We start from the raw sequence: 26,353 nt of genomic DNA, 5'->3' as shown, positions 1-26,353 counted from the left end.
AAATGACCACCTGACAATTTTTAATTATTTTAACGTCAAAACAAAAACCTAAAGGTCACGTGAGTGTTTTAGATGTCAAAGTATTATTTGAAAAGTCACCTGACTCCTTTGCAAATGGTCACGTGACGATTTTCAAAAATAAAATATATTTTTAAAAGTCACGTGCCTCTTTTTACAGTTCGTAAAGTCGCATAACGATTTTCAATAATCAAACATTTTTTTTAAAGTCACGTGACTTTTTTTTAATGTCAAACTGAAATCCTGAAAGTTTGAACCGACATTTTTTAAAATACGTGACTCCTTTTAATGTGCAAATGGTCACGTGACGATTTTTAATACTCGCATTTGATTTTTAGTCTACATGACTCTTATTTAACTTCAAAACTGATTCTAAAGGTCACGTGACTCTTTTTACTCTCTTTATAATTTTAATTTTCAATTAAAAACGTATTCACGTCAAACGGGACTGTTTTAGATGTTAAAAATATTATTTGAAGAGTCACGTGATTCTTTTTACAGTTCATAAAGTCGCATGAGGATTTTCAATACTCAAATTTTATTCTTAAAGGTCACGTGACTCTTATTTAATACCAAAACGGAACCCTGAAGATCACGTGTCTGTAAATGACAAAATATTACTTGACGGGTCACGTGACTATTTTCAATAATTAAATTTAATTTTAAAGATTACGCGACGGTTTTTTAGTTTGAAACTCTAAATCTCGTGACTCATTTTAAGGTACAAACGGTCACGTGACTGTTTTAAGATTACACATGGAATTCATAATGTATTAAGTATAAAATAACCCTTGATGAATACTAAAAATAACAAATAACTAAACTAAAAATACAACGAAGTGAAACAATAATAATTAAAGAAAAGACACACAAAATCTGTTATTTTTTGCCTAGAAACAAAACGAAAAAATGTGATTTGTCAACTAGACAACGCCGCCTTAGAACTGATGTTTTCCAACTGTCAATTTAGTGGTGCCATCTCACGCTGCTTACTTAAATTAATTTTCAGTTCCATTGCCACTGTTTGTCTGTACGTATCATTTAGTCTATGATCCTGTTAATCAAATACCAGGTAAAAATTATAATACTCTTAGCCTTGATCAGTTTATTAATTAATGTAATTTGGTTCTTTTGAAAGATACCTTTTTACCAAAGTTGTGTCATCTGCATAATAATCATAAAGTAGCAACTTTTTTTGTGGTAAGTTAATAAAAATAAAAGAGACGATTTTAAAGAATAAATAACTTTCAGATTAACGGTAAAGCTAAAAAATGTTGTGGCTGATGTTTTAACTCAAACAAAAATTACTTTTAGCTCTAAAATAAACTCCTTCTAAGTCCAAAAGCTGATATAGGCTTTTAGTTGATTACTTTAGGAATTAAAATTACTTATTGAATTTAAGAAACCCGCTACTGTCCGAATTACCCAAAAAAGAATTTTCTTGCCAACGAAACTGTTAGTTTACAGGATTTTTGCCTTGTTACTGCAATGACCTAGTTTTGTCGAAACATAAAATTGCCTTTTATCCGTTCAAAAAGCCTAAAAATCCGTATATTTTCTTAAAGCTCCTTGAGTTCTCGTGTCGTTTCAATACTCTTCTTATTCATCAAAGACGTCATATATCAAATCGAGTAAAGCTCATGTCGATTTACAACCAAACGACTTCGTTAGCTGATGAGTCAATATTTTATTTTATTAGAAAACTAGTAAACTAAAATCAGTTCGACCGAAACGAATAAACATTTCACCATTTCCCAGTCGCACGAAATGAACGTTATAAAGATATTATCATCGTGTTCGGAAACATGTCAGTATTTCGTAAACCTTCAAACAAAAACAACAGATTATTTACGCTTTCATGGAGAAACACAATTACTTATTTCCCTCGTAAAGTTATATCGTCTCTACAACACGAGGTAAGTTTCTGGCGTGACTACATACAATCCTGTGAGGCAGGGGCAATTGATATAAATTTCCAGTCGAGCATACAAAACGTAATTAGGTTCTTATATAAACGAAAGTAGGAAACTTGAATGGGGGTTAAAATGGCAATTAATAATCTGTTTTTTACTTTATTAAGATTGTTTTGGAACTAGCTAATGGTAACTAACCAAAACTTGAAATATACGAGAAAACCTAAGATTTAATTACAACCCCAAGGAATAACTTAAATCTCTTCCTAATGGATCTTCTCGGTGTTAACTAATTCTCACCATTACTCTTAATATAGCCCAGAGCTTAGAAGTAAGCATTTCCATGATCAACACTTATTTTACTAAGATTTATGAGAATTCCACCATATGTGCTTATTTTCCTGTTTATTCATTTAAATGGTAATTCGCTGCACCGTATTTGATTAACTGTATTCATTTAAAAAAAAAAGGGACTGCATAAAGGGATATGGATTTAATAAAATACCGGAAAATTGAATCTCGATTCGTATTCAGTAAAGGCTGGTACGAATATTTTATTTTAGCGGGAAAACTACTTACTCATTGATGCATTTAAATTTTCGGCACGCTAAATTTGACTCGAATTTAACCTAAAACGCAAGTTAATTAACTTCAAAATGCCACTTGCGTGGTGGTTTAACCGAACTTAAAAGCTAAATTATGCAGAAACGTCAAAACTAACCGACCAGCTGGAATTACATGTCCGACCGTTTGATGTTGAAACAAGTAAAACAAACAAACTTTCGGAGGTACATTTTAGCATGTCGTACTAAATTTAAGCCAAAAAAGAACACTTGCAAACTGTTTTCCATGAATTTTCATACTGATAAGATTCAAATGATGAAGGCGTGCAGGAAACAGTTGCCGATAACCCTTTTTTTTTGCATAAATTAGAACAATATGTTAATCAGCAAAAGGCAGAATTAAAAGTTTCGTTAAAGCAGTATCTTTAGTAAACAGTAATGCAAAATTATTAGAAAAAACATTAAATTGTAATTAAAATTACTTAGTTCAAATTCATATTTGAGTGCAATGTTGCCAGGTCTAATGTTAAAACTGTATATCTACCGTTTTTGTAGTTCTTCTATCGTTTTCCTGTTTTTTGTATTTAATCTACCGTTTTTAATTACGGTATTGCCATTATGTTGGTTGTGAAACTTTTTATATACTTTTTCAGTTTATTCAAGAGGAAATTAAATAAGGATTTTAAAAATGCGCTTAAAACAGTCATTTTTTTACTCCAAATTATTCTCTAAAACTACGTGATGTCTGTCACTATTATCAGCATTGTCAAAATTTTATTAGAATTTGCAAAATAATTGCATTTTAATATAGTTTTCGAAACAAGACGATTTCCTGAGATTTAACAGTTATTTTGACAATTGTCACTTCATAGTCTAGCTAAATAGTCTTCTGAAATCACGTGACAACTGTCAATAACGTCAAAACTGTCAAACCGTGCTGTAAAGTTGCAAAAATCAGGGTTTAGGAAGGTTTTTTGCAGTATTTGATATAAAACATGTTTCTGAGATTTATGAGAGTTATTTGGACTATTGTCACTTGACCGTTTAACTAAATAGTGTTCTACAATCACGTGACAACTGTCACTAACGTCAAAACTGTCAAACCGTGCTGTAAAGTTGCAAAAATCAGGGTTTAGGAAGGTTTTCTTGCAGTATTTGATATAAAACCTGTTTCTGAGATTTATGACAGTTATTTTGCCGATGGTTACGTGACCGTCTAGCTAAATAGTGTTCTACAATCACGTGACAACTGTTACTAATGTCAAAACCGTCAAACCACGCTCAAAAGTTGCAAAAATCAGGATTTAAAAACGTTTTCTTGCAGTATTTGATATAAAACGTGTTTCTGAGAATTATGACAGTTACTTTGCCAATTGTCACGTGACCGTCTAGCTAAATAGTGTTCTACAATCACGTGGCAACTGTCACTAACGTCAAAACCGTCAAACCACGCTCAAAAGTTGCAAAAATCAGGATTTAAAAAGGTTTTCTTGCAGTATTTGATATAAAACGTGTTTCTGAGATTTATGACAGTTATTTTGCCGATTGTCACGTGAACTTCTAGCTAAATAGTGTTCTACAATCACGTGACAACTGTCACTAACGTCAAAACTGTCAAACCGTGCTGTAAAGTTGCAAAAATCAGGGTTTAGAAACGTTTTCTTCCAGTATTTGATATAAAACGTATTTTTGAGATTTATGAGAGTTATTTGGACAAATGTCACGTGACCGTCTAACTAAATAGTGTTCTACAATCACGTGACAACTGTCACTAACGTCAAAACCGTCAAACCACGCTCAAAAGTTGCAAAAATCAGGATTTAAAAACGTTTTCTTGCAGTATTCGATATAAAGAGTGTTTTTTGAGATTTATGATTTCTGACAATGGTCACGTGACTGCCTAGCTAAATTATCCTTTAAACCCACGTGATATCTGTCACTAATGTCAAAACTTAAAAAACAATTATTACTATAAAAAACTGTATTTTTGAAGTACGATTTTTATAGCAAGAATTAATGATTAAAATTATTGAGAACTGTTAAAAGACACCCTGTATAATAATGTAAAATGAATGAATTAGATTTGATCTACCGCCATTAAATATCTTGACTTGGCAACACTGTTTGAATGTTCTTTATATGAAAATGTTGGTTGTTACGAATAATTCTATACATGTATTAGTTGAAACTATGTGCATTATGCGAAAATAAACCTTATTAGAATGGTTTTTTAAATTTTTTTTAGACAACCCCACAAATTTTTTAAACCAATTTTTGAATTTTGAAAATCTGCTGGAAAATGATTGCAGTTACAGCAAAAGGAACACCAGATTCGTGTTCCCCATGTTAAAATTAGAATTTAGATTTTTTTATCCAAACTTACTTACTACCCTGTGTCTCCTGGACCATGGGTTTATATTATAGCAAACTTGAGTTATTCTTCTATGCACACAACAACCAACACACCCTGTATATTCAATCTCATACACAAACGTAACATAATGCGCTCCAAAAAGGATTTTGATATCCTTTTGTGCTTCTTGCTTTTCTATTAGTCTGGAATTGCAGTTGAAAACTTTGCAGTAGTCAGGATATTTTCTTTGACTTTCTTTGTAGAATTTTTGCCCCTAATCCGATTTGGTTTAGGTTAGTTAGAGGTATTTGTGATTAATCAAACCTGTTTCATGTATCAAACGCTGTATGATTACACTGAATTTCTAATACAAACTCATTATAATATTGGTTTAATTTCCTAAAAAGCAAAAAATTTCGTGAATTTTTAGTCCACCAAGACCATGACTTTCAAATTTAGTTATCGATCAGTATACGTTATATCAGGGCTGTGGGAAAGTTGAAGTTTGTTTGCAAGTTAAGTCCATCACACTTTATAGTTTACTAAGATGGTTGTGCTTTTGTGGGTACACAATGTGCTAAAGTTAGATATCACTCGAATCTAACTAAAAGCAGTTAATTACCATCCCATAAACCTTGCTCTATTAAGAACAATCGTGAGAATTAGCTAATGTTTCGGTGATATCCATTAAGAAAGGGGCTTTGAGTTATTCCTAGGGTTGGTAATTAATATTCCTTTGCTTTAGGCATTGCTCAAGATATTCCAGCTTTACGATTCAAACTGTGACTGTCTTAATTGGAATTGTGATGTAAACTTTTCATGATAACCATTTTTAATATTCATGATAAGCTAGAATGGAAGTGAATTTACTGCTTCTTTGTACCCAATTAATCGACTTATAGGGTGTTAATTAGAATTGGTTGCTTTGAAGTTTGAGTCGATTACAATTTTAGATTAGTTATAGATATACGAAAAATGCAATTTGGTTTAATTAATTGTGACCCTAAATAAAAATGTATCATAAACTGAATGTTACTAAATTTTTGTTTGCAGATGACGTTGCTTAAAATGAACTACTCCGCCTAAACAAAGTAATCAAATGGTAAGTTAAAAATTATATAATATATTCTGTATTATGTAATAAATGTAAATTCGTTTAACGGAATTGAAATTCAAATTTCCGGTTTGATTAAAAAACAATGTCGCATCCTGCCTACTGAGCGAAGAATCCCTTTTTACACTCCATGCAAATTTTGTCTGTTTCGATGAGATTTTTTCGGGTCAAGTAAAATTTCATCTGGCTTAAAAGGAATTTTAAATTAGCTCGTATTTGTACAAAAATATTTCTTCAGTTTTTAATCAACTTTGTCAAACGAGCTTTTTTTATTAGAAATACTCTAATTTTTAAAGTGTTTTAAAACCCTACTGAAATCTAAACTAAATTTGCATTATTTAGTAAAAGTCCACTCCATTCTTATCGGCGATGTTCATTGAATCCAAGTGCAATTTTTAAGATCGGACGTTTGTTAAATTGCCCTCGGCAAACGTCTACACATTAAAACTTTCTGGGAAATAGAGTTAAAGGTGGCTACCCACGCTAAAAGCAGGATTTGCTAATGGCACGGGTCTTTACGCTCTAATTAACAAGTTTGGGACGATGTTAACTCTTCTTGGCTTAAAGGAAAGCGTGTTTTTCCCCACACCAAGTGCATTCGTGGGTAATTTCTATTATAATTTATTTATTTTTGGGTGTGTTTTGTTGGAATATAAAATGGAATTTCGATCCGTTTTATATGCATGGAACAGAAACACACACAATAACTTTGAAACGAGCTTTTAAATTTCTTTTGTCATTTTAAAACCGGCGTTATGGAAAACTCTGCGTTTGATCGAATATTTTTATTTGATTTTGTATTTTGAAGACACGTAAAATTTAAATCAATTATTATTAAAAAAAAAAAATGAAAAACACACAGTTTACTATAATTATAATATAGCCTGTTCAAATGGGCCTGTCCCACAATTTTTTTTTTATTTCATAACTACAAAGACGGATTGAAAATATTATACCCGTATTTTTTTGTTTTCAAAAATATTAAGTCTAAATAGAAAAAAAATGATGATAAAAACTACATTAATCTCACGTTTTAAACGCCCGCCGCCGGTGACGTACTACACTATCAACCAATCAGCGACAAGAAGTGAAACAGATGGCGTGCAACAGCCAATAAAATCGCCCAGAATTACGTACGTCACATGCGCGCCAAAACAGATCTTTTAAATTTAATGGACAAATTCAAACTAATGTAGGAACATTTACGACCATAATTTTTTCTTCAAGAATATGAAAAATTAGTTTTTTGATCCTATTCTTTCGATTCCAGTCATTAAAACAAAAATTTATGATATGTGGGATAGGCCCAATTGAATGAACGTTCAACCACAATTCTAATTATTTTTTAATGACATGGACTGGCAGTACATAGTGGTTTTTAATTTTTCAGTTAACAGGCCCTGAAAACAAACATTTTGAAAAACGCATTTTTAACGAGTAATTTACTCATGAATAATTCGAGTTTAAAACAATAAAAACAGCATGTACTTCTGTGTGTAGATAGATAAACAAATTCAGTAATTTTTATACCCTTATTTTCCCATGTAATGCCCGATTATTAAATGGGAATATGGAATGAATACAATGGAACGTTAAGCAGACGATCGTTAATGCATCCAGCTGGTTAGTAATAGTATTGACAGAGAACTGAGAAAACGAACCGTAAAATAAAAGGCAATTTTTATAGCTTTGTTTAGGTTACTGTAGAAGTTTTAAAGAGGACAATCAATATTTTTAGTTTTATGGTAAAATAACTCGCAGTGGTGGTTAGACGGTAACTACTCAAACTAATCTGTAACAATTAATCAACGTCCTGTGTCTATTATAATTCAAATACAAAAGGAAAATACTTGTTTCGAAACTTGTAAAGCTTAAACGTTCCAAAAAGAGGGAAACGTATAACAGGGGCCGTTAAAACTTTTACGAAGCAGTAATTTGCAGGATAAATAGACCTTGAACTTTGTAATTTTACTCAGTCATAAATTGAAATTAAGAAAATCCGAATTCTTCCTACGCGAATTTCTGGTCTTGCACCGTAACCAAACCCACAGAAAAGTTAAAATTGAATTTTATTTGCTTTGTTGTTGTAATAACTTATTACAGTCTTGAATTATTGTGAAAGCAACTATAGTCAGACCTGCAAGAAAAAGGAACAATAAGTCTGAGAGGATCTCAAAGGCGCATTACCGGAAAAAGCTTTTTCTTATCCGTACGATGGAAGAAGCACAATATCTTTTCTTGCGGGATTTGATAAAGACTTGAAATCTCCAAATTAATCATTTTTAGTCAACGCATTGAATAATGTTTCGACTACCGGTTACTTTTCAACAAATTACATGAAGGAAACATTCCAGGCACAAACAAAACCATTGTTTCTTTCCCGCAAAATTTCAGTCGGGCACGTGAACTGAAAAGTAAATTGTTGATTAGCATTCTTGGTCTGAAAGGTACGTATTGTAAAATTGGGAGGGTTTCTAATTGAATTAACAGCTAAAGGTGGTTTTAAGAATGTTTATTAAGTTTATTATCAAATGTAAATGTATAGGGACCTCCATACTACGGGGCTAGTGGACACACCTCTATGCAGGAGGTGTGCGTTGGTCTTGGTGAGTCTTGGCCTACACCTGCCGACATAGAAGAAATGTCCTCTAGTGACCTGTCCACCTTCCTGGGAAAGGCAGGGTGGACGGTGACCTAGCTGGACAACTCGGGAGAATGTACAAGGGGTCACATGTGGCCTAAGTGCTATGGGTCTACACTCACCCTCCCCACTCTACAGATACAAATACAGAAATGTATAGTGAAAATGGGTTTTTCTACTACTGTTTAATAATATGCTTATTATTCACTAGTTTTGAAGCACTTTTGACAAAAATTTAATTTTTTGACTTTTTGAAAAATCGTAGCTCTTTTATTTAAATTCGCAGGAAATTCGTTCCTACGCCATTCGAAAAAGCATAAAAAATACTACAAAATGGATTAAAAATGGCTTCTGTAGCTCCTCACGTTACCGAGATATTGAATTTCAAAAAGTACCTGAAAAACCTCTCTAGTACCCCCCCATTCCTTCAATTTTTTTGAAAAGTGAAAAATTTTAAAGTGCTTTTTTTGTGCTTATTTCACCTAATTTAAGGTTCTTTAGTAGAAATATGCCATTTGCTGTGCATTGGAACCCTTATAGAGCAAAATAAAAATTTGCCAAAATTGCACTTTTGACAAAAATTTAATTTTTTGACTTTTTGAAAAATCGTAGCTCTTTTATTTAAATTCGCAGGAAATTCGTTCCTACGCCATTCGAAAAAGCATAAAAAATACTACAAAATGGATTGAAAATGGCCTCTGTAGCTCCTCACGTTACCGAGATATTGAATTTCAAAAAGTATCTAAAAAACCTCTCTGGTACACCCCCATTCTTTCAATTTTTTTGAAAAGTGAAAAATTTTAAAGTGCTTTTTTTGTGCTTATTTCACCTAATTTAAGGTTCTTTTGTAAAAATATGCCATTTGCTGTGCATTGGAACCCTTATAGAGCAAAATAAAAATTTGCCAAAATTGCACTTTTGACAAAAATTGAATTTTTTTAAAGAGACGCGATCATTAGACATTTTACAGTTTCACCTTAATAAGTTTTGACAGCTGACTGTGAGCCTGTCATTAAATGTCATAGCTAGTTCAGCTCGTCAAAGTGTTCCACGTTCGGTCCACCCAGTTTGCCAAAATGACTGAATCAAAGTTTTAGGCTGTGGCAACGTGAACAACCAACTTTATCTTCGCGAGTGATTAGCTATCATTACACACTCATTGAATAATATACTAATAACTTTTATTAAATACCATATGATCATAAGCTTCATAGTTCCTGACTAGCACTAATATAAAAAGAAACAAATTCGAAAAACCCGCTCAGTTACTTGAGAGTTTCAATTTGCCTACCTTTTGACAGAGAGAGTTATCTACTGATAACAGTAATTAACATCGCAAAATTGCAAACATTTTACCTCTTTTCATTTGCATACGTGCTTCGTTTTGCCTTTTTTTTTTTGCCTAAGCCTGCACCTGTCTGTTGCAGTCTGCAATCTATGCAAATTGCAATTAGGAAGTTAATTTCATTACTTTTTTTGCCCTCGTAAGCAGTGTGATTTGTTTTGTTTAGGAGAAGTGGAAAGGCTTAATTATGTCAAAGTGCCAACCTTATAAAGAAGTGGTTTCTTCAAAAGTTCTTTACGCAAATTTTATCGAGGATAAATAAACCTAAATGGTTGTGTGATTATGTAATACAGTGGGGGAAATCTTTTCATTTACATAAGAAAATAATTCACCAGCGAATTTTTCACTGTAACTGCTTTCAAATTCAAATTTTTCCACTACTAAACAAAAAGAAAAAAAAACTAGAAACCTCACGCAAAGCTTGTTTCGAACCCCTTTGATGTATTAATTAAATATAAGAAAGTCCTACTTTGCCTTTGGCATTTCTTTGAAGAGTCGGGAACTATTAACAAACGCACGAGACTAAATTCACAAGCAAAGTAGCTGGAAGGCAGAAAGGAAGTTTCTACTTGGCGAAGCAAAAATCAAGAGTTAAGGTAATCGTAAGTTTGACAATAGAAAGTGAATTTAAATTTGTACACGTCAGCCAAAGACCAAAATATGATGTTTTACAGTTTAAGTCAAACAAAACGTGACTGGAATGGTTAATTTCCCTCAGGTAGAATGAATGGAATAACTTATCTTTTTTTTGTGCCATTAGATGTTTTTCAGCGTAAAAAATTTGAATTATAATCGTCTGGTTTTTTACTCTAAATTCATAATTATTGAATTTGTTGCTGAAAATCGTGCAGAATTTACGAAACGTTAAAATAAAATTCAGTAGACGTAAAATGTAATTAACGACATTAATATCACTTCAATTTGGTATAATTGGATTAGAGTAATACGTCGCCTATCGAACTGACAACGACACACACACACACACTACCTATTTTAATTAAATTTATATTTTATACCGAACTGATATTTATACAATTAGGGTTTATAACACTGTAAATGATTTGCAGTAGGTTGGAAATTTTTGTTTAATAAAGTAATTACTATTAAAATCAGTATTAAAATAAATTGAAATCAATCCCAGTCAATATAATAACTCCTAGAAATATTTTTTAAATTTTTGTTCCGAAACTGACGATAACAAACAACAATTGAACTTGACCTTTAGCATTTAACAGCTTAACCAATTGCTTAATTGTTATTAACTGATCTGAAAAATAAAACCAACACTTAAAATTGATTAAAACATCAAGAAGTTTAATATTGACTTTCAATTTCTGGGTACCTTGATATTGTTCTTCCAGTGTTGCCTTTGAATTTACGCCATTTTAATTGGCGCAGAACTCGTTGTGCGTGGTCTGTTTGTCTTCCCGTCAAAGTTTTGTCCAAGTTTCTGGAAGTGGAATTTTCCTTAACTCCAACGTAATTTAATCCGAAGGTTAAAAGGTACATATTGGAGAAAATTATTTACCGAATGGTGTTTAGTTTGTGATGTTTGACGGGTCAAATTCTATAAAAACTTGGTGACAATTTGAACTGTCCTTTGTGCACGGTTAACAATCAATCCAAAAAGACCATTCTATGGCTGTTTTCCAAACTATAGTCTTTTTTGTTAATGACCAGCTCTATTCTATTACCTTTTAAACAATCAAAATGTAATTTTTTACAACTTTCTTGATGAGTGATACAAAAATTTGTATCAATTTTTTTACTTTGTTATTTTCCCACCAAATATACAAGGACCTATTGAAAAACGCTCATTTCGATTACACAAAACAAATTTAACCTCGATTCCTACCAACACAAAAGTCAGGTCAACTAGAAAACTGCGGCACACTTCAACTTTCCTTATTTTGCCAATTTAAACTTTCCCGTATACTCGACGAACCGAAAAAAAACCAACCAACATAAAAGACTGAGTGGAATAAGGCAGAGCTCCCGTTGTTTTTCCCGACATCAACACCTCCTCGGATATTTGCTTGCATCATAGCCGAAGTAATTTCGGTCCGTAATTGTGTTCAGAGCCAGCGTGAAACCTGGGGATATAAAATTAAGTCTCGAAACGTCCGCCAGCCTTCTATCAGCTTAAGGCAATGTCATTGACTCTGAGACAAACAAGTCGATAATTTCAGGATTATAATCATTTTCCTTGGAATGGACGTGTTTGTGTCTTACGTAATATTGAGGAAAAATATTGCATAACATTGATTTGAGCTCCAAACTGACCTAAATTGCTCTTAAAAATGACCACTGTGACGTAGGATTAGAATTTACTAAGGAAGAATAATAGTTCAATTACTTTGCCAAATGATGATTGAGTGAATGTCCAATCGATTTGTTTTTACTGTATAGATTGATTGAGAAATTTTGTGATAAATAAAAATTTGCCAAAATTGCACTTTTGACAAAAATTGAATTTTCAGACTTTTTGAAAAATCGTAGCTCTTTTATTTAAATTCGCAGAAAATTCGTTCCAACGCCATTCGAAAAAGCATAAAAAATACTACAAAATGGGTTAAAAATGGCCTCTGTAGCTCCTCCCGTTACCGAGATATTGAATTTCAAAAAGTGCCTAAAAAACCTCTCTAATACCCCCCCATTCTTTCAATTTTTTTGAAAAGTGAAAAATTTTAAAGTGCTTTTTTTGTGCTTATTTCACCTAATTTAATGTTCTTTTGTATAAATATGCCCTTTGCTGTGCATTGGAACCCTTATAGAGCAAAATAAAAATTTGCCAAAATTGCACTTTTGACAAAAATTGAATTTTCAGACTTTTTGAAAAATCGTAGCTCTTTTATTTAAATTCGCAGAAAATTCGTTCCAACGCCATTCGAAAAAGCATAAAAAATACTACAAAATGGGTTAAAAATGGCCTCTGTAGCTCCTCCCGTTACCGAGATATTGAATTTCAAAAAGTGCCTAAAAAACCTCTCTAATACCCCCCCATTCTTTCAATTTTTTTGAAAAGTGAAAAATTTTAAAGTGCTTTTTTTGTGCTTATTTCACCTAATTTAATGTTCTTTTGTATAAATATGCCCTTTGCTGTGCATTGGAACCCTTATAGAGCAAAATAAAAATTTGCCAAAATTGCACTTTTGACAAAAATTGAATTTTCAGACTTTTTGAAAAATCGTAGCTCTTTTATTTAAATTCGCAGAAAATTCGTTCCAACGCCATTCGAAAAAGCATAAAAAATACTACAAAATGGGTTAAAAATGGCCTCTGTAGCTCCTCCCGTTACCGAGATATTGAATTTCAAATAGTCCCTTATTAACTGATCAGATTGGTTCACAATTTTTGGCTGTAAATTGTCGTTTGGTATATGCGTAAACGATCTTTTCATGGAAAACACAGTTCGAACTTCTACATTGTCTACCATAAATCAAAATACAGGGAGAGTGTAAGCGATAACAAACTCGCAATTCGTATTCAGGGCAGTTTTACAAAAGGGTATTTTTTTTTTTTAAATTGAGTTACATTTTGTGTAACAATCGACTGTGTATGGAGAAATTGAAGTGTAAATTGATACGTTAACGGTAAAGAAGTGAATTAAACTAATGGCACGTCTTGAAGATCCCTTTGTTTTTTTTTTTGCAGTATCCAGTTTAGTTTCAGGGTAAAAGAGAAACACCACTAATGATTTCGTGCTGTCATTATTATATAGGTGGGTGTATTGTGTGATCGCAAAAATGTTCAGTTGCAAGTTGTAAGAGTCTCTCGAAAATGTATTGTTCGTATTGAGCTGAATATGAGACGAAACAAAACGTATTTTATTTTGTAGTTTTTTTTACAACTTTCGTGCATCATTATACAACATTAGGGACTTTTTGTCGACGTCGTTATTATTATTTCCCCGAGGGTATTATTCGAAGCATAACGTGGAAGTAAAATTGCTTCTCGACTGGAAAAACGAAAATATTAAAGTGAGAGAGAATTCGAGGGTTACGCTTTAGCGAGAATGTTTCGTTTTGTCTTTTCTATGACAAAGTGGACAAGACGGAGTAATTTTATGAGAATTCCATGACGCCTACCTCGTTCCATTGAATGCCGGAAAGAGCGTAACTTTTTATTTATTGCCATTCCACGCTGTACGTTCCAGAAACCAAAAATCCACTTGAAACTTCTCAAATAGCCCATGTTTCTAGCAAATACCTGTTTTCAATGACAGAGCAAAAGTCGTATCTTGTAATTGGTTTCTTGCAAATAACGAGCCACTCCACCCAGCAGCTTAGACAATAAAACTCGAAAAGAAATAAATTGCAAAATTTTGTTTTAATTTCTTTTTATCTCGTTAGATTTGAATTCTTTCGAAAGACACCAGAACGGGAACTATGGAGATTTTTAAAGCTTGCTGCTAAAATGGAAGTTTTGGAAACTTTACGTCTAGACTAGAAGTTTTCTTGAAATCCAATTTTTAGTTCATAGTGGAAGACATTAAAATTTAAACATTGTCAAAAGTGACTGAAGGTTAAACGAACTGTAAAAACGGTTCATTTCCATAAAACCCTCACCTTTCGCGAAAAGTGTGCGTTTGATAATTTAGCGTGTAACACGTAACTTTTGCATAGTAATCAAATTGTTGAAACCCCATCCATCAAAAGAATACCAAATTTATAAAAACTTTTCTGCATAGTATACACACGAAATAGTATTCCATTGAATGACTGGTTTACTGGCTTGAATTGGTAATTTTTTAAGTTTACATAATATTGTTTAAGAATTCTCCGCCCTCGTCGCTGTGAAAGTTTTACATTTTTATTTTCGGTAATTTGAACCAAATTTCAAATTAGGATTAATCGAAACGTACATTTCCGACCGAACAAATTGGCCTACCCTCGAAATTAGACAGAATTGTTAGTTGTTTGTGTAATGCACAATTCCAGCGGTTAAAAAAAAATAAAAACCTGTTTAGACGAGCCATTGAAAATTTGTGTAAACGTTTTTAATTAGCAGGGAATCCAAAAACCCAAATATGATTAAATTTTCATGACTTGCCCGTATTGTCACGAACATGTATTGCAAAACAGACGTTTTTTATACACGATAATATCATAAGGGCATAACGGATTTTGCTGTCGTAAATGCGAGTAGTTCAAATCGCCATGCTGCACGTAAACATACAATATTCATTAAACTGATTTTTACGAACATGGTAGCAAAAAAGCCTATACTTTTATTCTAGGTTGTTGTTATTCACGTTATTACCAGGAAAACTTAATTAATGGTATTTTGCATTAAAGGACTAATTAATATGTATAGAGTCTCTGGTGGACTGGATGAAATATTCAAAATCGATCATATCTAGTCGGTTTAATATCTTTCGTCTTCATTCCATTTGTATTTATCAATAACGGGGTTAAAAACAACGATGTTTTTTCAAGTTATCAAAACTTTTTTCTATTCAAGGTTTTATTTGCCCCAAAGGTGGAAAATTTCTAAAGTTGGATTTGATTTAGCCGTGAACGAGTCAATCCTCAGAGAGGTGCTAACGGATAGATAAAAGCTTTTCTCTCACTTGTCCAAAGTACTTAAAGAAAGTTTCAGTCGTCTTGATTCTGAAACGATTCATAAAGTGATATAAATGACATACGACACTTTATGTTTATTAAAGATATGAAAAGTTGACGTACAAAAAGTTTAGAAAAAAGATATTCAGGTGTAATTAAGGTCAAAATCTTTTAGTAAAAACTAAATTATTAGAACTGGCTGTTTACATTAAAAGTAATCTGATTAAACTTAATGGATCTGGCAGTAATAATAAGAAATAATTTAATACACTGTTTTTTTGATAACGTTTTACATATTTAAACAATAAGACCATTAAGGTCAGATTGTGCGGGTACAAACAAGACATACATAAACATAAATGTGAGTTTAGGGCGTCTTTCCCATTACTATAACGGTAATTTAATTATTTCGGCTCTTCCTTAATGTCTGTTCATCTAATACAATTTAGCTCGATTTGTTAAAATGATTTTTCGACAGTAATTTCAGTTGTTCAATTGAATTTCGGATTCTATTTTGAGTGCCTACTCAATTATTTAGAGCATTTCCCCCAGGAATAGAACAAATTACAGTAGAGAAGAAAACTGAAAAACGCCTACTGGTAAATTTAGTTTCCTCATGTAAATGTCAGTTCAGGTGCAGCCTGATTTGCATAAATTCACAATGAATGCCAGTCGAATACGTAACAAAGCCGTCTTGTTCGTTATGTCGTTAATTACAACGTACAAATCCTGTTAAAATAGCAATGCAATTGCCCATGTAACGATCCCTAATGACGCATTGCAGCACAATTAAAGTTTCATGAGTTATCAAGGTTGTGTAGAGTTGTTAATGGAGACTTCCTGCTGGATTCTTATCCCCTTCCGGACCCTAATTTTCACAACAAACGCAGGGAATCAGGAAAGACGTGCTTTTGGATTTAACCACAAATAACCTAGACGGTTGATCAAACTCATTGTTTCCTAAGCATTTAAAGTCTGCTGAAAGTAATTTACTGAGATTTCTCAAGTCGTTGAACTCCAGATTAAAAGCATACACAAACACATTCAAATTACCCGACAGTCGCTGAAAGCAAATGCGATATTTGAGACGTCAACCGCACGTCAGCGGTATTTAAAATCGCTTCTATAGCGTTAAAGTTGGAATGAAATTACCCGAACTGAGTTTTTGGAGGAAACTTCTGAAACATGGAGGTTAAATTAAAGTTTTTAATTAGGCTTGCTTGCGTCAAAAAGGGTGGGATTTCGCAATTTTGTGTCATATTTTTGTAATGTAGGTCAGTGTTGATGTTTTTAAAGTTGGCCGCTTTCATTTAGTAGTTTTATGGATAGATTACTTTGATATTTTTGTCTTTTGGCACATGAAAAATTTAGTTTTATAGCAGGAAGCGACAGTGATAGAGCACTATTTGAGTTGTAGTAGCAAACTTCAGGTAATTCAAAAACATTATAAATTCTAATTTACTTGGATATTGGAATCTTTCACAGAATAGTGTTTGTGTTTTAAAGAAACGTCTTTTTTGCTTTAATACCAAAGTATTAGTGTTTTGTATCTCAATTTTAAACCCAAAAATTTTAGAGTTTAGATAGAGACAGATTATTTACTTTGGCAATGATGAAATGGAAGGGTAAAATATCCAGGTAGAGTATAAAACTTTTAAAATATATCACTTTGTTATTTATTCAAAATTCCATTGGCAAATTTAAATCCAACCTGATATCCTAGAAACTCCGACCAAACTTTCCTAATTTAGTTCGCTGCAACGGGACATTCGGATTTTGAACACTCTCGCTATTTTAGTTGTACAGAAACTGAATTGCCTAGTTCATATCCGAAGGATTTTAAAGTGATAAGCCGTAAAGTAATTTACTTTAAGTGCAGTATTGAATTTAAAAAATTTCAAAGGCAAGACTTTGTGTGATTTATTAGAAATGAAGCACAGACTGTATATTAAAAAACTCTTACTCCTCCTATCCTTCTAGAATGAAATTTCCGTCGATTTTTTATCCAAGCAAGTACCGTTTTACGGTAATCATTTTAACCCGAGTTGGCACTTTATCAAGCCAAAAAATCTCGGTAGGGCTGGCAAAAAACTCGTCCGAACCTCTCCCACATAGTTAAGAAGAGTTTCCCGGAGTTCGAAGGGCCAGAAAACCGACCTACGCGAATATGTCATCTCAAATTGATTTCCGCACTGATGCAAAACGTTTTATAACCCGGTTTCCTAGCTTTACGTGCTTTGTCATTTGACTGGACTGTTTTGGGACATTACACTGGAAAATCATGAATCGTGTGCATATACTGTGCAAACCCTTTTTTTAGAATTAAATGGGACGTGGGAAGTTGTAAGATATATACAAATGATGCCAATTCACTAGATTCTCTTTAAGGCTGTATGAAACGTTTGTTTTTAAAATAACTACAAAGAATGACCTATACATATGTTGCTCGTTATGTTTTCCCGTTGGGGAAAAATACTATTTTATCTCAAAAGTGTTAGCACTTTAAACCTTCCTAATCACTAACCTCAAAAACACTACAAAATTTGGTACAGTTAGGGAGAAAAGTGATGTCAAAGTTTGAGCAGCCAAAAACACAGTTTGACAAGATAGTCAGGGACAAAATTGCCCTGTAAAACCCACTTGGAGGGAGAAAATGACTGTTTTAAGCACATTTTTGGAATCCTCATTAAATTTCCTATTCACTAACCTCAAAAACACTACAAAATTTGGTACAGTTAGGGAGAAAAGTGATGTCAAAGTTTGAGCAGCCAAAAACACAGTTTGACAAGATAGTCAGGGACAAAATTGCCTGTAAAACCCACTTGGAGGGAGAAAATGACTGTTTTAAGCACATTTTTGGAATCCTCATTAAATTTCCTATTGACTAACCTCAAAAACACTACAAAATTTGGTACAGTTAGGGAGAAAAGCGGTGTCAAAGTTTGAACAGCCAAAAACACAGTTTGAAAGGAGTCAGGGACAATTGTCAATTTTTTATTTTGCTCCAGAAAGGAATGCTTAGAATCTTAAGTACAGGGTATCCGGATTTTGTTTTTACAGGAAAACCCCATTTGTCTAGAGGTCGATTTTTGAAAAAGAAGAACGGCAAAAACCGTATCTCGATATCTTGTCAGTTTGCGGCGCTAGATGGCGTTTTTCAAATTTTGGACCATTTTGAAAACTCCTCACAACTTTTTTGTTTATTAAAGTAACGAAGTGAAACAAATACATTCTTAAAGCACTTTTTTGATGTGATTCCAGTGGCGTGCTTGGTTGTTTGCTAATGGATTACGATTTCTCAAAAATTGACAAGAACTGAAAAAACGAAAATAAAAATCAAAATAACCAAAAAAAAAAAATAAATAATAAAATAAAAATAAAAATAATTTTTTTTTTATTTCAATATAATCGAAATAACTCAGATATTAAAATTTTTGGTTTTTATCTAAGTTGGCTTTAACTCGGCTGTCAAAAGTAACGTTTATTTATTTCTTGTTTCTATTACCACACTTGAATGCTTAAAATTACTGCGTTTTCAACTTTGGAGTCAAAGTTTCAATTTTTTTTCTTTATTTAATTTTTAATTATTTTCTACCAAAATTTTGAGGGGAGTTTTCAAAATGGGCGAAATCCGAAAAACGCCCCCTAGCGCCGCAAATTGACAAGATATTGAAATACAAATTTTGCCATTACTTTTTTTCCAAAAATTGAGCTCTAGACATGTATACTAGTTTTTTCCTATCTAGCCGGGAAATGGGGTTTTCATGTCAAAACACACTAAATCCGGACATTCTGTAAAGAGTATAGTACATCGATAAAGGGCAGGAGTTTTAAATTTCTAGAAGCTATTCAATAAGATTAAAAAAGCATATAACGACGTATAAATTTGATTTTTTAGTATAGAAAGTGGTGAGAAAAATTAAATTATTCTCAATTCCATTACATGCAAGGTGGCACTTAGTATTAAAATTAATAGCAAGAAGAATAAACCTTGTTGACTCCCATTCAATCAGTCTGAATAGTAAATGGAATCGATTACTTAAGTTTGAGACTAATTCAGTTAATAGGAATTTTGACCTTATAAGGGTAAGGACATGCGATAAATCAATTCGTAAAACCGGACCTGGCTTTACGAACATAACTTTAATAAGACTATTATTGTAGCATTTGGTACCAAAATTTTTTACTTTTATTACTGAAGAAACTTGACTTTTGGAAATAGTCTTAAACTCGATTTTTCAGTCTTAAAAAGAGTCTGAATTTCTTAGAGATGCTACAATTTATTGCACCTATGAATGTAGAAGTCAATTTAATAGAGAAGAAGCTTGAAATAACATTTTCAAGATTATGGTCAGTGGCTTTTAGACCTGATAAGTCAAAAACTTTGTAAAGATAGTCTTGAAACTCGATTTGAGGCACTGAAAACAGCCTTAAAACACTAAAAACTAGTCTAGTTTATTAAGAAATACCCGAATTTTTAGCACTGAGGTGTTTAGAAGTCCATTTAATAGTGACAAAGCTTGGTATGCTATTTTAAGTCTATGAAGAATGTAAAAATTGTTTTTTAAGTTTGCTATGTCAATAACTTGGTGAAGATAGTCTTGAAACTCGATTTTCCAAGCTGAAAGCAGTTTTGAAGCACTAAAAATAGTCCAGGATTCGAAGAAAATGAAAAGCAAAGTAAAAAGCACGAAAAGTTCGTTTTCAAGACAATTTTCATGAATCTAATGTCAATGTCCTGCCTCTAAGACTATTTTCAACACTAAAATATTGAAATTTGTCTTCAAATTATGAAAATTTATTTCAAATGCAAATTTTAAGCTTCTGATGTCACCTTTCATTAGTTCAGTAACATTTTGGGGTCCAAGTCAATTTTTAAGGTTTAAATGTATGAATTTGTTGTAACAAATTCTTGAAAAAGTAGTTTTTATGTTTACCAGTCAATTTTCAGTATTAAAGTCTCTCGATTTGCATGAAAACTGGTTACAAACACAATTTTTAACCTTCCGAAATTTTTATTTTTTCTAAGTTAATTTTCAAAACTAACGTCTTGCAGTTTGTCTGGAAACTATGAAAACTGGCTACAATAATATTTTTTAAACTTCTGAAGTGAATTTTCCGTTTCCAAGACAATTTTTAAGTTGGGTTGGGTTAGTTTTGGGTCTTTCACCGTAATAACGTGTAATAAAGTGCTTGTTCCAAATTTGATCAATATTCAACGGTCTGACAGTTATGACAAAAAAACAATTTTTTAAACAGAAATTTGAAAGATTGTATTTTCCTTAGGAAACACTTTTCAGGAAAATGACATAATGAATGTCAACTTATTTTTTAATTGGCTATGGATTGGTGAATTATTAACATTTAAAACTACCTCAATAATCTAAGTTCTAAGCTTTCTGAAGCATTACTAGAAAGTCAATTTGTGTACTTCTTCTTCTTTTTTCGGTTCTAGTTCCCAAACATCAACTATCTCCTTCTAAACAATTAATGAAGGTACTGAGAATAGGAAGATCAAAGTCTTTTGTATCTATTTCACGTTCTTCTTATAATTCATATAAAACAGTAGTAGCATTAATAGCAAAAATTATTTAAAAATTGCGGATGACACGACAATTCTGACTAAAGTAGCAGCATTTAAATAAGTAACTTTTTTAGTAACAATGCATTTCCATCAACATGTAAAGGTTAATTTAATTCCGTAATCCTGGTGTTAACATCAGTTTGACATTAGTCCCTTGCTGTTTCAACAAATTCAGTCATACTTTCTTGCCCCTTCAAACAGATTTAACAAAAAAGCACTCGGAAAAAAATAATAAGACACTATTTCACGCCGCATTACACAACCATCGTTTTTGGTCTATTATTTGTCCCTCGTCGGTTGAAAATTACATTGTTTTTCCTGCCTTGCCGAACGAAACTATACCGAGAAAGAAATAAATTGCTTTTTAATGCAGTGAACTATTTGGGCCAGTGGATTTTTGTGGCCAGTTACGTAAACCCTTCCATATTATCCGGTCGAGAGTGAATATATTGACGTGAAAACCAGTCTTTGTCTTGTTAATATTAATTGTCGGAGAATTAACGAAAAGGTAATCAAACTCGTCAAAATTATATCAGTTCCAGCTGATCGGACTAATCAATTTAGGACCTTTCACACCAAATTAATTTTCACTACCCCCAGGCGTGCCAATCATAGATAATAATTATTATTATACTAATTAATCAGCCATTATATAATACAATTCCGTTAACGCTTTATAGAATTATTTGTGGATTTATTCGCAGAACTAACTATCGTTTTAATTTTCAGGTTTATAGGAAAAAACGCTCCAAATGAACAATATGACCCAGCAATTTCGTTTTGTCAAACGAATGCTTTTACATAAATCCTGGATCGAGTTTCATTTATGGCTGGACAAGATTTAAACAGTTGGTATGTTCATTTTGTTTCCTTTAAATTTTTACGAATTCACTGTTAATGGAGAGTCTCTAAATGGTTCCGACCCACTATTTTAAGCTCGATACTTTAATTAAATAAATCTCGAAATAACCGAACGTTGTGTCGCCGCAAACATTCATTTAAAATAGAGGAAATTAAGCAAAGCAATTTCGTCTTGCCCAAAAGGGATTCTTAATCGAAATTTCATTTAAGCAAATTGCACTACAAAATGGCAACCGTCCGCAGCATTTTAATTCTAATGGAGTCGCCCGCGGGTATTTAGGTATTTTGTTATTCTTTAGAGCCCTAATAAATTAGGCCTGACGTGAAAAACATAAATCATATTGATTAAACACAACGGGTGGCTTTCTCTTTGTTCCTCGCCAATTTCGTATTCTGTTACTTGACGCATTATAAATAAGGCTTTTGTTTATTTTTGCTTTCGACCATCTTGACTCATTTTCATTTCTAGACTGACAATTTAATCACCGCAACACGGAAAAGCAGTGTTATGGAGCTAATTACTTGAAGCCAATGTCGAAAACCATCCACAGGGACAGCCAACATGATTCTTAAGGTAAGAGAATTATTTTAAAGGCTTCCAGTTCGACGAAAAAGAATTTTCTGTGGCATAAAGGTTTTAGTTAGATTTTTCTTTGGAAATGAGTGTCAAATGAAATTTCTAAGAAATTTCGTTATTTAAAAATTCACCTTGCACAGTCAAGAAGCCTGTATTTCTAGTAAATTGAAGTAGTAGAAGCCTGAAGGAAATTACTTTAGACTGATAAGTGGAAAATATGCTGAATAGCTTACTTTTTTGAGTGTTTTAAAAAGAAAAAGCATTTTGATTGTATTTTTTGTACAGCTCTTTCAGTAAAAACATTGAGGAATCCTTCAATATCTCTTTAAGTATAAGATTATCAGGTTTCTCACGCTTTAGGTTCGTGAAAAAATTCGATTAACTTACCCGTATTAATCGGAGTGATACCATAAAAGCGATATTGGAAACGTGAACACGCGACCGTTTTATTGAAAAAAAAAACCATTTTTGTAAAGTTTCGTGTCAACGAATTTCAACTTTCCCTTTCATAAAACCGTTTTCAACGTACACCAAATGCTTTTTGTCGATCTCTATTTATAGCTTTTATTCAAACTGAAATTCACAAATCAATATAATTTTCTTTGATGCCTGTTTTTGACGTTATTCGTTTACGAATTGTTGGTTGAGTTAATCATTCGAAATGTAGATTTCCAGTCTCAAGTGACTTTATTACGAAGGCGTAGAAGGGCCATTAAAAAAAAATCTCAGGGATAACTGAAATGTTTAAATTACTTATTGTTTTTATAATTGAACTGAATTTTTTTTTCTGATTACCTTGATGTATCAAACGTTGATTCAGTTTTGCAATTTCGCAATAATAAACTATGAAATGAAAATAACATCTCAAAAATCCGTCCATATCGGTCAAATGACACTACCCCACGTGCCATTTGCAAAAGAATGTGACAAACTGTCAGAAGATGAAATAAACCTCTAACTTAACTTAATTAATTGTTGATGTACAGGGTGGTCCAGTTTTAAATGTCAATAATTCACCAATTAAAAAATAACTTGACATTCATTAAGTCATTTTCCTGAAAAGTGCTTCCTAAGGAAAATACAATCCTTCAAATTTCTGTTTAAAAAATCGTTTTTTTTTGTCATAACTGTCAGACCGTTGGAGCAATATTGATCAAATTTGGAACAAGCACTTTATTACACGTTATTACGGTCAAAGACCCAAAACTAACCTAACCCAACTTAAAAATTGTCTTGGAAACGGAAAATTCACTTAAGAAGTTTAAAAAATATTATTGAAGCCACTTTTCATAGTTTCCAGACAAACTAAAAGACTTTAGTTTTGAAAATTGAATTAGAAAAGATAAACATTTCAGAAGCTTAAAAGTTGTGTTTATAATCAGTTTTCATGTAAATTGAGACTTTAATACTAAAAATTGACTTGTAGACATAAAAACTACTTTTTCAAGAATTTTTTACAAATTCATAAATTTAAACCTTAAAAATTGACTTGAATCCCAAAATGTGACTGAACTAATGAAAAGTGACATCAGAAGCTTAAAATTTGCATTTGAAGTAAGTTTTCATAATTTGAAGACAAATTTCAATATTTTAGCCTTGAAAATAGTCTTAGATGCAGGACATTGACATTAGATTCATGAAAATTGTCTTGAAAACAAACTTTTCGTGCTTTCTACTTTGCTTTTAATTTTCTTCGAATTCTGGACTATTTTTAGTGCTTCAAAACTGCTTTCAGCTTGGAAAATCGAGTTTCAAGACTATCTTCACCAAGTTATTGACATCAAACTTAAAAAACAATTTTTACATTCTTCATAGACTTAAAATAGCATTCCAAGCTTGGTCACTATTAAATCGACTTCTAGACACCTCAGTGCTAAAAATTCGGGTATTTCTTAATAAACTAGACTGTTTTTAGTGTTTTAAGGCTGTTTTCAGTGCCTCAAATCGAGTTTCAAGACTATCTTTACAAAGTTTTTGACTTATCAGGCCTAAAAGCCAGTGCCACTGACCATAGTCTTGAAAATGTTATTTCAAGCTTCTTCACTATTAAATTGACTTCTACACTCATAGGTGCAATAAATTGTAGCATCTCTAAGAAATTCAGACTGTTTTTAGTGCTTTTTAAGACTGAAAAATCGAGTTTAAGACTATTTCCAAAAGTCAAGTTTCTTCAGTAATAAAAGTAAAAAATTTTGGTACCAAATGCTACAATAATAGTCTTGAGAACTAATTTTTAGAAATAAAATAGTCTGAAAATTTAATTTACTTCTTGACTTGTTGAAAGTTGAAGAAAATTGAGTTGTACACCAATTGAAATCTTGAAAATATACTTTTGGACTCTCTTTAGTCCTAGTAAAGTCAGTTCTAGCATTAAAAGTCAACTTTTATATTATTTTTAGTAGTAAAAAATGAGTTGCATGCACAATACAATCTTTGTCTTGATTTCCGGACTTTTTTTAGTTCTTGAATGCCAGTTTCAGACACTCAACCAGGATGGCAGTCTGAGAAAGCGAATCATAAGACCATTCCTAGTAGTAAAAAAGTTTTTAGACTATTCAGTACAAATTTGGACTTTTACAAGTCTTGAATATTCAGTTTTAAACTATAAAACGATTTTTTAAATTGAAATTTGGAGGACTGTATCTTCCTTAGGAAACGTTTTTCAGAAAAATGACACACACACTTTGATTAGCTATCAAATGGTGAATTATTGACACTTAAAACTGGACCACCCTGTATTTCACCATATTTAGTACAAAAAAAATAAAAAGTAGAAATCGACCTCAAAACACATGATGATGGTTGTCAAAATCTGAAACTTTATTTGATTTATGAGAATGCTAAGTTGTAGACGAGGAATAGTTGACGGTAGAATGTCATTTATTTTGAGTTATCTTATCAAGGAAAGACTCATTGTCATTTGACAGTGTCACATTCTAATCGGTTTGACAATGGCAATGATGTCACGTAAATAAGTGTCAACTAACAGAGTATAATTGAGCTGTTTAAAAATAACAACTTTATAAAAATCAGTAGGAACTCTAGTTATTTTTACCAAATTGCTAATATAAACCATCACGTAATATACACAAGAATTACAGAATAGAAATCTCGAGGGGTCAATTGCATTCTCGACTGTTCAAAATGTAAATGGTTAATTCGTATTCAAACATTTAATACCCTCCAATTTGCCTTAAATATCAGTTTTATCGCTTTCGGAAGCCACCAACGTGGCATTATGCCCGGGAAATGAATTTTACAACGAGTGGATTATTAAACTTCTCAGAAACGGCAATTTTACAGCTTTGCAATGGTCCTAACGGTTCGTAAAGATGAGGGTGTTAAAATAGTCCGTATGGTTGTTATAAAATACCCACTAGACAAAAACGAAATTGTAAATATTATATGAGAGGAATAAGAGAAGAATGAAGAGAATTCGTAGAAAGCACACCACTTTTATCAGAGATATTCGATTTTCCACGCCAACAAGAAAAACTCTTTTTCTGAGTGGTTTGCATTTTGTACTGGAAACGTTTCCAAATAAAATGTAAATAAGAAAAAGAAGGAACAAGATATTTACAAACGTATCAGCTGAAAGCTACCTCAATAGTTACTTTAAAAGGTAAATCCAGCAAAGTTGCTGTGTCTCAAAGGACACTAAATCTGGCTGCGAGTTACGTGAAACGTTGCCTTGACATCTTTACACGGTCTTGACCTTCTCGGTGATAGAAATAAATTCTTCTTTCGCTCACGGATTGGAAAGTCAAATAAATTACTTGAGGTTTAGTGAAGTTTAATGAGGATACACCCGAAACCTGTT

The 26,353-nt window shown here is 32.3% G+C and overlaps 1 protein-coding gene and 1 long non-coding RNA gene across 4 annotated transcripts in view; one reads left to right on the top strand and one right to left on the bottom strand.

The window, feature by feature from the left end:
* The window catches only part of rdgA (retinal degeneration A), an 84,465-nt gene that overhangs the window by 5,462 nt on the left and 52,650 nt on the right, over positions 1 to 26,353 (top strand). For all 3 annotated transcript variants that reach the window (XM_081986860.1, XM_081986857.1, XM_081986859.1), the window contains 3 exons: positions 5,901 to 5,949; positions 21,825 to 21,947; positions 22,426 to 22,530. The gene's annotated coding sequence lies outside the window, so the exon portion shown is untranslated. The remainder of the gene's footprint in view (positions 1 to 5,900; positions 5,950 to 21,824; positions 21,948 to 22,425; positions 22,531 to 26,353) is intronic.
* On the bottom strand, positions 8,476 to 11,981 carry LOC145733890 (uncharacterized). The gene is made up of 3 exons (XR_014179293.1): positions 11,803 to 11,981; positions 11,290 to 11,397; positions 8,476 to 8,734 (listed from the first exon to the last, which is right to left on the bottom strand). It is a non-coding gene; the product is annotated as an uncharacterized LOC145733890 (long non-coding RNA).

The sequence above is a fragment of the Ips typographus genome, linkage group LG9 (genome assembly GCF_016097725.1).
Source record: "Ips typographus isolate SLU linkage group LG9, UJ_Ityp_2.0, whole genome shotgun sequence".
In the NCBI taxonomy this organism is placed as follows: domain Eukaryota; kingdom Metazoa; phylum Arthropoda; class Insecta; order Coleoptera; family Curculionidae; genus Ips; species Ips typographus.
The sequence above is the reverse complement of the archived record's forward strand: the minus strand, read 5'-3'. Positions and strand labels throughout refer to the sequence as shown.